Source organism: Camellia sinensis, chromosome 6 (assembly GCF_055761805.1).
Source record: "Camellia sinensis isolate YWXY chromosome 6, ASM5576180v1, whole genome shotgun sequence".
Taxonomy (NCBI): domain Eukaryota; kingdom Viridiplantae; phylum Streptophyta; class Magnoliopsida; order Ericales; family Theaceae; genus Camellia; species Camellia sinensis.
The window spans coordinates 11,792,429-11,806,685 of NC_138966.1; positions in this window are offsets into that span (position 1 = coordinate 11,792,429).

Sequence of the window (14,257 nt, forward strand, 5' to 3'; positions counted from 1 at the left end):
TTTTTCCTTTTGTTATTTAACAGGAATTCAAGTTGAAGAAAACGATGAAAGTTGTGGTTATATCAGATTTTTGGAAAAACAATGTTGTTTTATTGTTATAAAAGTATGTTTTTGTGGATGTTGCAAATGGTTATGCTACAATTTGATGTTATGTTATTGTGGATATGAAGGATGGATCTTATGAAATTATGCTTAGGGAATTATTTTGTTAAGTTTATGGGAATAGGTTGTTTTTATAGAAAAGACTTAATGTTAGTGAATGGTACTATATGAAATTTATTTCCTTCAAGCCAAGGCAAACACAAGCTACATTCATTACAAACTTGCATAATAATACATTAATTCATCAACCTACAAAATATTACATTCATTCATTAACTTCCAAATTGTTACATTCATTCTGAGGCAAGGACAATAAGTTTCCCATGACCACTACCTTGTACAGTTGGAATAGAATCTAGGAACATACAATAACCAAACAAAAAAATTTCTAGCTACACAAAAAAAAAAAAAAAAAAGGTCGGGGATTTTTCAAGATCCCTGTTAAGGGGCAGGGACGGGGGAAGTGATGGGGTCCTTGCTGGGGATTGGGGCCGGGGGTGGGGGCGGGAAATTTTATGGCTTTGGGGATCGGGAACGGGGAGTGTAATCCCCGACCTCGCCCCGCCCTGCCCTGTTGCCATTCCTACTATGAAAGGTTGGAATGCCAATCTTTGCATATCACTAACTTTTGTAGTATACATATACATATTGTGTTATATATATATATATATATTATATTAATGGTTGGCACATGCAATGTGCATGCAACTAAAATAAATAAAAATAAAATAATTTTTTTACTATGTGTGATATGTCATGCAAGTGATAAGAGCCTTATTTATTTAACTTAAGGTCTAAGGTTTGACTTCTACTTTTGTCAACTATCTATTTTTTTTTTTTTTTTTTTTTTTTTTTTTTTTTTTTTTTTTTTTAAATCTAAGTGAGCTATTCACTTTTAATAATAGTATAGGTAGTGGGTTTGGTAATGAGTATGGATTTGGCAATTGTAACTAGTAATGGGTTTGGCAAGGGTTCAAAAGGTTTTTCAATTTCTGAAGGGAGGATGGTGTGATGGTGGCATGGAAAAGAAAATTAAAAAATTAATATAAATATTTTGCAAAAATAATTAACACAGTTAGACTTAGCACTTAACTTCATATTGCAAGGAGGTTAAGGCCTCGTTTGGGGAGTAACTATTTTAGTCAAAAAGTTACTATAAATTGTCACATCATTTTCTCTACTTTTTTGCATATCTTTTTGTAAAAAGCTAAAAAATTACTAAAATAGTTTATTTCCAAACGAGACGTAAGCGTACATTTTTAAATCTCAAGCAAGCAATGTTTTTTGGGGTTAAACTGTAAGGACATAAAAAGAAATTAATCCATATATTTAGTACAAAGTAGTTTAACCAAAGTAAACATCAAAAAGATATTTTTAAACTTTTAAAAAATATTTTTTCCCACCAAATCAAATTTTCATTTTTTAGAAAAAAAATTTTGAAAATAGATTTTAAAAGCCAAATTAAAAATATGTTTAAAAGTCTATCTCTAATAGTTAGCAAAATGTACTACTAAAAAATTGGCATAATCAAAATTTGACTAAAAAAAATATTCAGTTAGTAATGTACAAAAATTAACTCTATTTTTATAAGAGAGATTTTTTTCAGCGCCTTCGTTCTAAGTTTGTAAAAAAATAAGGACAACAAATTTTTAAATACTGGTCTAGGTGCTCCAAAAATGGGCTGGCCGAAAATGCCCAGCAATAACGTTTTTCACTTTTTAGCTGATTTGAAAACTTTAAAATTTAATAATCTTTTATTCATGTTTATATTTTTTGCCAGATTTATATTTTTGTAATAATCTCATCAAGATATATTGAATAAGATCTATGAACAAAGTAAAATCTTAAAAAAAAAATTAATGAAATTTCATTGGGAAAGTCAGTGAAAACATAGTCAAATTTTATTGACTTTTGCATTATGAAAATTTCATTGACCAAACTCGGAGAAATTTCTATTAAAAATTATTAATTTGAGAGTTAATTACAAAAATTAAGTCCCTAATTTCAAATTTATATATAAAAAAAAAATTCAAATTGATCGTTCTAAAATAATGAATTTTAAGTACAATTTCACTTATTGGCTGAATAAAATTTCTGTGTGAAATTTCACTGAGATAGTGAACTTTTATTGTGTGATATAGAGAGAAATAGAAAAATGACATAAAGATAACAAAGATAGAAAAAGAAGAATGAGGGAGAAATAGAAGAACAGATAAACATACACAAATCAAAGGAGGTTGTGTAAGGAATTTCGTTGTTACAAATAAACTTGATGGAGATATGAATACAATGATAGTTGAGATATGGCAGTAGTGGCAAACAGTGGCGATGGTGGTAGCTATGATCGATGATGACGATAGTAGATGGTGGAGGTGGTGGACGATGACTATAACAACAGCATATGATACTATGATTGATTATGATAATAGTGACGGTGGTAGCGATGGTGGATCTGAAGCATGCCAAAAAAAAAAGAGAGAAAAACGTAAACAGAACATTATGGGAAGAGAAAGAGTTTTGAAAAAATAAAATTTAGGATTGCAAGGTTATTATTGTCTTAAATATTTCTTTATTCTCCTAGAGTTTGAAACTCCAGAGAATTTAACTACCAAACAACACCACAAATTTGTAGAGAGATGTCTCCCTAATTTTTTATTTTTTAAAAAAATTATTTTACATACACCTTGTCTTAGAGTAATTTTATTTACATACCATAAATTGTCTCAGTACACATCATTAAAATATTAAATTTATATTACAACAATATCCTCAAATAAAGACAATAATGGTGTGTATTCTACCAATCCAAAGAAAATGTACATCAAAACACAAAACACTCTTTGCATACCATCACTTATAGACATACATGTTAGACAATCTTTACTGTATTAATAAAATTTTCTTTTTGTGCACTTAACAACAAAACAAAATACAAAAAGAATAAATTTAAAACAAAGGTTTTCCAAAATCTGTTTAGTTACAGAAACCAAACAGAAATTGGATATAGAGTAGGGGGGAGGGAAAAAAAAAAAGAATAGGAAAATACTTACAGAAAATATTTTTTGAGAATGTTCAAATCTAGCGTTTTACACTGTCTCCTTAAGATAGATTCGTCCTCTCTCGGGTGTTAACAGATTATGGACGTCTATCTTCCAAGATGAATGATCAACGACAATTTATTAGCATCGCTACAAACCAAATGTCCAATAAACACACTTTGTGTTTATACTCTTTCTCACAAAGAATTTATGTAGCAAAATGCAGAAAATAAAAGCAGACAAGAATAACGAAAATTGAATGCAAAATTCAAATGAGAAACTGTCTATTTGTGGATGAATTGGTGGCTTTTTAGAACAGGTTTCAACAAGTAAAAAACCTATTTTGGACAACGTTGAACAGGTAAAAACCTGTTCAGACAAATAGAACCTGTTTAGGTTGAAATTTGAACAGATAACGAACCTGTTTGGTTGGAAGAAAATCTGGACATGTGTGTTAGGTGTGTTGGACCAAACTACCAATGTTTCAATATGTTGGGGTCAATTCAGAATTAAGTTTGAATTTCAAACTAAAATTCAAATTCCAAACAGTAAGAATTAATTTTAGAAAAAATAAAATTCAAATGTATTTGGCTCAAAAAGATAAGTATTGGGCCGGACAAACCCAACCCAACCTCGCACCACGCACTCGACCGGATGGACGACGGCGCGTGTGTGTGTTTGTTTTGGGTCTAATGGATTTAGCCCACTTTGTCTATAACCTCACCCTTCTACAAAAGCTTGAGTACCCATTGGGGCCCTCTCCAAGTTGTAAATCCAAGGCTTATAAACCCAACAATGTTAGCCTAGCCAAGTAATGTGGGATAGGCTTTCCTTCCTTCAATTTTGGAAAACCCACCAAAACATCATTTCCATGGAGCTTACTTTGGTTTCAATTTCCTATTCACCCGATAATGGTTTTGAGCAACTAAATATAAGACGTGAATCGTTACGCGGCAAATAACCCATTGCCACATGGACTCGCCAACTTTGGCACATAAGTCCCACCTAAAAACTAGATCAAAGTTTAGGAAAAATTTGTTTTTTGCCAAACCATTTTTTCCAAACCATTTCTTACAATATAAACACTCTATTTCTTTATCATCATCCAATACTCATCATTTTTTCCATTATAGTCTAACACACTACACTCATGATATCATTTATTATCCATTAGTTTACCTCATTCTTTTCTCTATTATAATCTAACACACTATACTCATGATATTATTCATTATTAATTAGTTCACCTCATTCTTTTCTCCACTATTCTATCCCCAACTCAAAATATTATTCATAGCTATAAAAAAAAAAAAACCTCGAAATATTATTCAGCTTGTTTGGTTCTTATTTTCAATATTCACTTTTCAGAAAATTAAATTTTTTTATTTTTCATATATATTTTTTTGTGTTTTCACTAAATTTTTTTAATATTCTAAGCAATTTTTTAAATTTTTAGATACACCTAACATAAATACACTTAAAAAGTATAATATTTATGAAAAAAAACTTTAAAAAATTCACTAAATACCAAAAATATAAATAAAAAAATACGAGAATTCAGTACATTTTTCTTATTCTTGTTTATTTATCGATTTTTTCAAATATTTTTTTTATAAATATTTTACTTTTTAGATACATCATAATAAGGTGTATCCAACAAAGTTTTGAAAAAAATTGTTTAAAATTTAAAAAATATTCACTAATTTTTTTTTTAAAAAAAATACGAAAAACAAAAAATTCAATTTTAAAAAAATTGAATTCAAAAAATTGAAACTAAACACACTGATTATCTTTGAAGATTTAGGGTTTAAAACATTGGAATCAATCGGTTTTGAAGATTTGCACACCATGGATGACACTCAGATTGTTGCTTTGGAACAATTCATCAATGAAAGTGGTAGTCTACTTCTTACAAAAGCAATTTTATTTTTTTGTTTTTCTGATTCATAAAATCACGCTGACGAATTAACTAGAGTTGAACATTTACACAATATTCAAATATTTATATGCGAACAAAATTATTTTGTTCAAATAATTAAGATTGACCAAATATTAAATATTCATACATAAAAAATTGAATATAAAAGTCTAAATGAGTTGAGTTATCCAGTACAAAAGTATGAACTTGTTAACTTTGTTTAATAAAAATATTTCGAACATAATTAATCCAATTTTATTTTGCTATATAATAATAATATGTTCAGACAATTAGTGTCGACCCAAATTTGAAATGAAAACAATTACGGAAGATCAATTGCGAAGCAAATCAATGATGGAAAAAACTAACTTAAGTAAGGTTCAAGGGTGATAATCGTAGATTTTCAGTGATTAAAATCTAAAATCTCCAATGTCGGTGACTGTTTTGTCGCTGTCCGTACTCCTTTCGTCCAAGCTCTGAGTCTATCCAATCAACCTGAAAACACAACGGCGGTAAGCTACCTGGCGGTGTGTCGCGGAAAATCCCTCCGACGGTCTAGTTTATTGAATGAATGTTTAGGTTTCTCTCACCAAATGATGTTCCATCCAGAGCATGGGGGGCGCAGTCATGCTTATATACTTTTTGCGCTCACCTCTGCATCCATTCGTTTATTGACACATGGAGCTGCTCTCCTATCTGTCAGCGCAAATTCAGCTAAACACTACCTAATTAAACTGCCAGTCGGCATTGGCGGGAATGGGCAGCCCGACGAAATTATCTCGGCCTCCTTCGACCGAGCTACTTAACGAGCCCAACAGTGCCACTCGCCGAGCTCCATCACAACCGAGCTCAGTAGTATTCCAGTACGGCCGAGCTCCAGACAGGTTAGGCCAGTCCAAGGGAGACCGATCTCAACGAGCAAACAACGCGAACCAAGCTAGCAGAGAAGTTATCCTGGCCAAATCGGACCTGGGCTTTAACCGAGTGCACTGCACCTGGATTATCCCAGCCTAGCTTGGTGCAAACATGCTTGGACCAATTTTAGTCCGGTCATTACTACGGCCCAAAGCCAGATTATGAAATCTCCCTCACAACCACCAACGTATAGTTATAGTGAAGGTCGGAGTGAACTCTGTACGGAAGGTGATGTATATAGTGGTGTGTGCTGAGATCTATTCTTTAGATATCTTAGGGTAAAAATGAAAATTATAGTATATTTTGAGTAAAACATCCAAAATCAAAAATATTAAAAGTATAAATTAATAATGTGGACTAGACAATTTATAGGTCCTGTTTGGTATAGCTGTTAAAACAGATTATAGATTATAACTTAACAGATTATAAATTATGACTTTAATCAGAAGTTGTTAATCTGTTTGGTATAACTGTTGGATTATAGATTTAAATTGTTGAGTAGTGTTTGTTAAATAAGCTGTGAAGTAGCTTTTTCAATTAACTTTTAATTTTTGTTATTCACTATTTATCTACATTTCTCATAATAATAATATTCTATAACAACAATGATTTAGACCACTAAAAAATACACCACTAATAGCACTAATGCATTGGGATTGGTAAAAAAAAGAAAAAAAAAAGAAACAAGGCATAGAAAGTGGGCGGGGCCCACTGTCACATCATTAATGGTCTTTCTAGTGCTTTATTTCTAGTGCTCTCAAACATTTTTCTATTCTATAATCCATTTGGGTCATTTTCTATTTTTTTAAAAATAAAAAATAAAAAAATCTAAGAGTATAATTATGAATTAACATGTTCACAGCATAAACTGATAATCAGAAGTAAGGGGAGAGCAGCTTCTCAGAATCAGTTTTTTTGACTTAAAATAAATTGTTAAAATCAGAAACTGTTTGAAATAAATTTAATTAAACAGTCCAAAATAACTTTTCAAAAATCAAAAATCAAAAATTAACTCTAAAAAGCTCAAACAAACACCCCATAATCCTCGACTTTATTGGCCAATTTTGATTCCGCGCTGTTTGACGGATTTGCCATATAATATTATTGCCATAACCGAGTGCAAGCTAGTAGCTAGCTAGAGTTTGAAAAAAGGTGTGGCAAAAGTCAAATTGTTGTTAGATTTTTCGTAATATTCGTTAAACTGCAACAACTCACCATCAATAATTTAGGTCAAGTTTGGTAAGGCTAAATAAGTATATTTTTTAATTTTTTTTGTATTATGTGTAGAAAAAATAGAGAGGAGATGTTGATTGATGTGACCAAAAAAAAAATAAAAAGATGAAATAAATACATTTTTTTAGGTTAGCCAAACTTGACCTTACACTAATCAGTGATACATGCGATAAGTATATAATGCAAATAATTAGTAAAATAAATAAATAAATAAAAATTTAATATCATAATATATATATATTACTTAAGTGATACATATATTTTTAATTAAATTTAAGGTCTTGAATTTAAAACTTTCTTACACTGTGTATAATCTATATTATTATTAAGTGAATGCCTAAATTGATTTAGTAAAACATTTTTCTCTTCATACCACGCAGTAATTTTATATATGTTAAAATAAAAAAATTATTATACACACCATAAGTAAGTTTTGACCCAAAACATTAGGTTTCATTAAGAACATACTTATCACTTAAACAACCTACATATTATAATATTAATTTTTTTATTATTAGTTATCTAAATTGTATACATATCGCGTGTGCCAACCACTAGTAACTTTTTATTTTAGCATATATAAAGTTACCACGTGGCATGAAAAAAAAAAATTTCACTAAATCAATTTAGGCATTCACTTAATAATAATATAGATAATAAAGAATTTAATATCATAATGTGTATGTTACTGTGCGAAGAGTAAATATTCAGGCAAGTCCGCACTCATTTCTTCCAAGCTCCTGTCTGTCCGATCGACCTGCGAGCACAACGGCGGTGAACTACCCGACGGTGTGTGGCTGGAAAACCTCTCCGACGATCAAGTTAGACACACACACACACAGGGATAGAGAGAGAGAGAGAGAGAGAGAGAGAGAGAGGATTGAGTTGTGTTTAGTGTTTATCTCACCAAAATGTCATCCGTCTCGTATGGGAGGCGCAGACTCGTTTATATACCTTCTGCGCCCCAAACCCACTCTCATTAGTCTCTCGACACGTGGTGCTGTTATCCCATCTGTTAGCACAAACCTTGCTGAACATCACCTAATCCCAACTGCCAGCCCACTGTACTGGGAGCTCGGCAGCCAGATTGCAGTATCTCGGCTTCCAACGGCCATGCTGCACTTCAAGCCCAAGCGTTCCAATATCCAAGCTCATTGAGGACCGAACTCGGTTGCATCCCGGCATAGCCGAGCTCGAGACAGCTCATACTAGTTCGCCACCGGCCTTCTTGCCGAGCTAAATCATGAACCGTGGAACCTACACGCCTTCAATGGCACTGGTCATCCCACTTCACTGGCTTCTACACCATGGAGCCACGTAGCTCGGTCCGACCACGCCTTGCCTTAACCGATCAAAACCTTTCAGGATAGGCCCGTTTCATCGCGGCCCAAACTTGTTCGGCCTAAATCTGCCCGGCCATTTCCACGGCCCAAACTAGACCATAAATCTCCCTCTCAATTGCCCCTTAATTCCGTCTGCCAAAGCGTGACTGGGATTACCTGTTATGACCGAGGTAAACAATTCTTTGGTTCTCAGTTTTACAGGAAGTCGACCGAGCTAATTTCTGCGCTCGGTTCCTTGTCTTGCTCGGTCGACGCCTCCTCTGACCTTCCTGTATCTTGACTTGTTCGGTCGACGCCTCGTTTGACCTTTCTGTGTCTTCAGCTCTGACGCTGCCATTAATGGGGACACGTGTCGTGCGCTGATTGGCCTCGAGCCGCCAACAGTCACGTCCCTTCAATTCAAATTTCCTTCCATTCTTACTGTCTCACCTCAAACCTTCAACGTTCCAGAGCTCAAGCACCCCTAGCAAGCTTCACCCCTGCCCTTTCTTGCACTCGTGTTCGAAGAAGTAATCCCTGCCCTCAACTGGTAAGTCCTTCAACTCTTCTTATTGTCATTTCGTTTGATATTACTCCTTTTAGGGCACCAAATCCGTAGGTTTTAGGACATAACCCTCTCAAAACCCACATTCGCCCCTATTCTCTTCGTTGTTCTTCAATCCCAGTGATGAACACATGAATACACGAAGAACTGGGGCGGACCTGGCTCCAGATCGCCTTTTGATCCCAAAATACAATAAGACCGAGTAATTTACTAGTTTATCAAAACCTTTAGCAGAAACCGGGGTAGGCAGGCAACTTGGCTGCTCGACCGGGCTTACATCTAGTCTGCTTGAGCGATCGAGCTCCTTGGTTCACCTTCACGACCGAGGTGGTTGGCACTCTTCATGACCGAGCTAAAGTCAAGCTCGTTTTGCGCGACCGTGCTCACACTTACAATTGCCATCCTTTTCCTATAGAGTCCAAGGGGACCACTGACCAAATATTGAGGCTCTCAAAGATCGAGCAGCCATCAAGACACCAGTCTGTGCCAAACCACCTCGGCCGAGCTAATCCAGCCGGCTACACATGGGGCGCTTTCGCTTCCTTGTTGATACTCCGGCTGCCTTGGCCGTGTTCTGGGAAGACTACGGTATCCCGGCAGACGTTCACCTAGAGCTTGCCGAAATTGAGATAACTCCTTAGGGCATATTAGACCAATGCCCCTTCACCGTGCTTTCTATCATTGAAAGAGGCCTCCGCTTCCCGGTCAACCCTCTACTGACCGAATTCTTGCGCCGTACCGGGCTAGCACCCACACAAGTATTAACCAACACCTACCGAATAATCAATGGCATCCATGAGCTAAATAACCGACTAGGGACCAACTTAGGTTTAGCCGAGATACTGAGACAGTACACCCTTGGACACACCAGCGATGGCCTCGCCTATTACTTAAAGATTAGGCCGGGCAAAGAAAAAATAGTGACCGGTACCCCAGACAAAGACTTACACGACGACGACTTCTTCTGGGTGTCCGACAATTATGAAACGACCGACGTACCGGGCTGGTTCATTAGCAAGAATTTCGGCGAGACATGTAAGCCGTGCTAACTGGCTCGGTTAATTGCCTTTGTTCCATATTCTATACTTTAACATTTTTCTTCTTTCCTTTGCAGGGATCCAAGCCTTACAAGCCAACTATCACTACCCCAACGAAGAAGCCATCCGGACCGTGCTCCGCTACCGTTACCGGGATTGTAACGAGCTACTCGGTTACGTCCCAACGTATAGATACTCAGCTCCGCGCCGGAGTAAGGTCACTGACTTCCTCCGTGCTCCGTCACCTCCTCCAGACCCTACACTACCTGACGTGTCCCTAATCCGGTTAACCGAAGAAGAAGAGATGGCCAAACGAAGTCGTATCAAGAACCTTCTCACAGCAACTTCCACCGAGATACCGAGCGTCATCACCCGCTCTCCAGCTGCCGGTCAATCCAGTAGGACCGTGGTTGCGCTAGCGTCTCCTGCTGCCGGGCAAGCCAGCCAAGACAACCGCCAGGCTGGGAAACAGCCTCGTGTAGACCCCTCCGCCGAGCTAATTGAAGAGCTGACTACCGAGCAACCGGCCATCACCGTCGACCCAACACTGGCATGGCGACCACAGCTCAAACACCGGGGTAAGGAGATCCCGGCAACAGCTTCCGTGAAGGGCGACAAAGAACATCTTTTCGCCTTTGACCTCTCCAAGGCCCTTCTCCTACCGAGCGACGTGGTCAGTAGCGACCATGTTCCAGACACTCGGTTGGTGAAATCGGTCGTGAAGTCCATGACCAGGGTAAGAGTCTCAAACTTCTACTAAAATTTTCACAAGTGTTTGCACGGCTTGCTCTCTGATCAATCTTTCTTCTTGCAGGCCATCCAGAAGCACCACTTGGTCATGTAGCGCATTCATCGACTGCGGTAGAAGGCGAATGACACAGCCAGCTCGACCGAGCTCGACCGAGCAAAGTCTTCACTACAGATAGCAAACGCAGACAACTCTCGGTTGCTCGGTCAACTAGGTGATGCCGAGAAAGAGAGGGATGCGATCCAGGCCGAGCTGGATGCACTGAAAAAGTCCAGGGAGAAGGAGCTGGAGGACGCAAATAATGCCGGCTTCAAGGAGGTCGAGGACAGCTACAAAAAACAAGTCTTTGCCACCCAAGATATATACTTCAAAGCGGGTTGGAAGTCAGCTTGCGATCAGCTCGGCCAAAGCCCTGGGACTGACGTGTTTACCTCTCCGCCGACTGTCTTCCTACCGACCTATCTCATGCCGTATGCCAATGACGTCTTCAATGCGTTGTAGGCTGAGGCCGAGGAAGGACTCGAAGGAGAAACTGAGGCAAATGCTGCGGAACAGGACCGCCAAATGGAGGAGCAGCTCGGCCAAACTGAGACTCGTGTCCAAGACCAATCACCAACGATTAACTTGGAGGCAACCGAGGATGAATTCACTAACCTTTTCCCCTTGGCTTAGTTTTCTTTTTCTTGCTTTTTGTCTGAGCATGTAACTGGGCTAAGTTCCTCACCTTTTGTACTTATTTTCACATCAATGAAAAAGCGCTAATTTCATCAAGTGTTTGCACGGTCTTAAAGTTGAGTAACTTAAACCGGACAAAATACTTCGGCAACATTAACCATCTTGCATAACTTAATTAACCGGAAAAGACATCTTGATTGCAAGCATGTAATTGAATAAATCATCAACTGTTTCAACCGAAACAATACATCTCGGTTTGAATAAATAATCAGCATACTCAACTGGAATAAATCATCTCGGTTGAGAATCTCAGAGTTGAGCAAATCATCAACTCGTTCAACCAGAGTAAATCATCTTGGTTGAGAATCTCAGAGTTGAGCAAATCAACTCGTTCAACTGGAGTAAATCATCTCGGTTGAGAATCTCAGAGTTGAGCAAATCATCAACTCATTCAACCGGAGTAAATCATCTCGGTTGAGAATCTCAGGGTTGAGCAAATCATCAAAATTCAGAGAATGGTATTTTGCAAATCACACTCCAGAAAAATTACAGGAATTTAAAAACCAATATTATAAGTTTTTAAAAGAACACCAAAAACTCCAACCTTTTCCATTATGGTATATGGAAAATGGTAATATCCAAAATTCCCAACTAAATGTCTTGGAAAATATTCAGAAAAATTGGGTCACTATTGATGGTAATATTATTACGTCAGTACACCCTCCTGCCAAATCTTTAGAATTACTTCCTAACGATTCTACTACCAGCCAACCCTTAGTTATTACTGCTTTTGTAGAACCTCCTGCAAAAAGCAATATTATTTCTATTTTAAAACAGAATAATTATACTAATCTTTTCTGTCAAACTATGGGCAAACAGCTAACCAGGATTGAAGAAACAGTTGTTCATATGAAAGACACCTATCATCTTCAACCTAAAACTCCAGATATTCAACCTGTAGCATTTAAGCCTACTCCTACAGTAACAAATTTTAATTTAAAACCAAAAAAAGATAATACAGAATTTATAGATACTCTTTTGAATAAGATTAAAAATCTTCATTTAGGAGAATCCTCCCAAGTTAATATGTTATCCAAAAATCATTTCTAGGAAATAGATGACAATTACCAGAATTTGGAACCCCACAAAATATCTGAAATCCAGGCTAATTTCCAAAATGAACCCTCTTCTGTAAATAAAGTTCATTATGGAACAAACATAGACAGAACTGCTTATACTGCACCAGGCAGATATTATTATTCCAGACCTAGCCCTATGGATCTTCTTTATGAAGAAGATTTCCTTCATAGCCAGAAATCTTATCACAGTAGAACCATTTACGAATGGAATATTGATGGTATGACAGAATATCAAATATTCGAAGTTCTTCAACGTATGCTTATGTTTGCTACTGTATGCAAACAAAATGAGAATACCGACCATCAAGTTGCCAGATTTATAGTCAGCGGCTTTACCGGGTTACTAAAAGGATGGTGGGACAATATTCTCACTACAACACAAAATAATGAAATCTTAAATTCTACTCATATAAAAGTTGATCCAGACACCCGCGCTGAATCTACTGAGCAAGATACTGTTTACACTTTGGTAAACACTATAGTTCTCCATTTCATTGGTGCTGTAATAGGCATTGAAGATCAAAGTCGAGAACTATTACAGAAATTGCGATGTCCATCTTTATCCCATTTTAGATGGTATAAGGATGTATTCTTGATGAAAGTTCATCGTAGAGCTGATGCTAATTCAGACCACTGGAAAGCCAAATTTATTGATGGTCTTCCCACTCTTTTTGCTGAAAGAGTTAGAAAGAAGTTAAGAGATCGCCATAATCAATTGGCTATCCCATACAGTAGATATACCTATGGTCAGCTTGTAGGATTAATAACTGATAAAGGCCTTGCTTTATGCAATGATCTTAAATTACAGCAACAAATGAAAAACCAACATCTTACAGGAAAGAAAGAATTAGGTGAGTTTTGTGAACAATTCGCCTATGACACAAAATTACAGTACCCTCACAAACTGAAAAAACATAGAATTGGAAAATCAAAGTATTATTCCAAACAATCCAGGAAACATAAATATGCTAAAAATCCAAACCGCGTTACCACATTTTGCCAGACAAACCGCTTGACGTCTTTCTCCTTAATTGTTGCCAAAGGCTCTGCTTCAACCCATTTGGTGAAGTAGTCTGTGGCCGCGATGAAGAACTTCCGGTTGCCTGGTGCAGTTGGGAGTGGCCCCACTATATCTAGCCCCCACATCGCAAAGGGCCAAGGGCTGGTGAGAGGAAAAAGTTCCCTGGCCGGCTGGTGGATCTGGCGGGCAAACTTCTGGCACTTCTGGCACTTGCGAACATACTTCTGCGCATCGGCTTGCATGCATGGCCACTAGTAGCCCTGTGAAATAGTTCGGTAGGCCAAAGATCTGCCCCCTATGTGACTGCCACAGATGCCTTCGTGAATTTCGTACAGAAAGGCTTCCACACTGCTCGGGTGCACACACTTCAGGTAGGGACCGGTGAAAGACTTCTTGTATAAAGCGCCAGATGGAGAGAGCCAAAATCGCTCTGACTTCACCTACACTTTATGTGCTTCCTTCTTGGCAGCTAGAAGGGTCCGGTCTTTGAGAAAAAGGATGATCCATCCAAGAAGGACCTAGCTCAGCGTAGAGTACTTCTGTC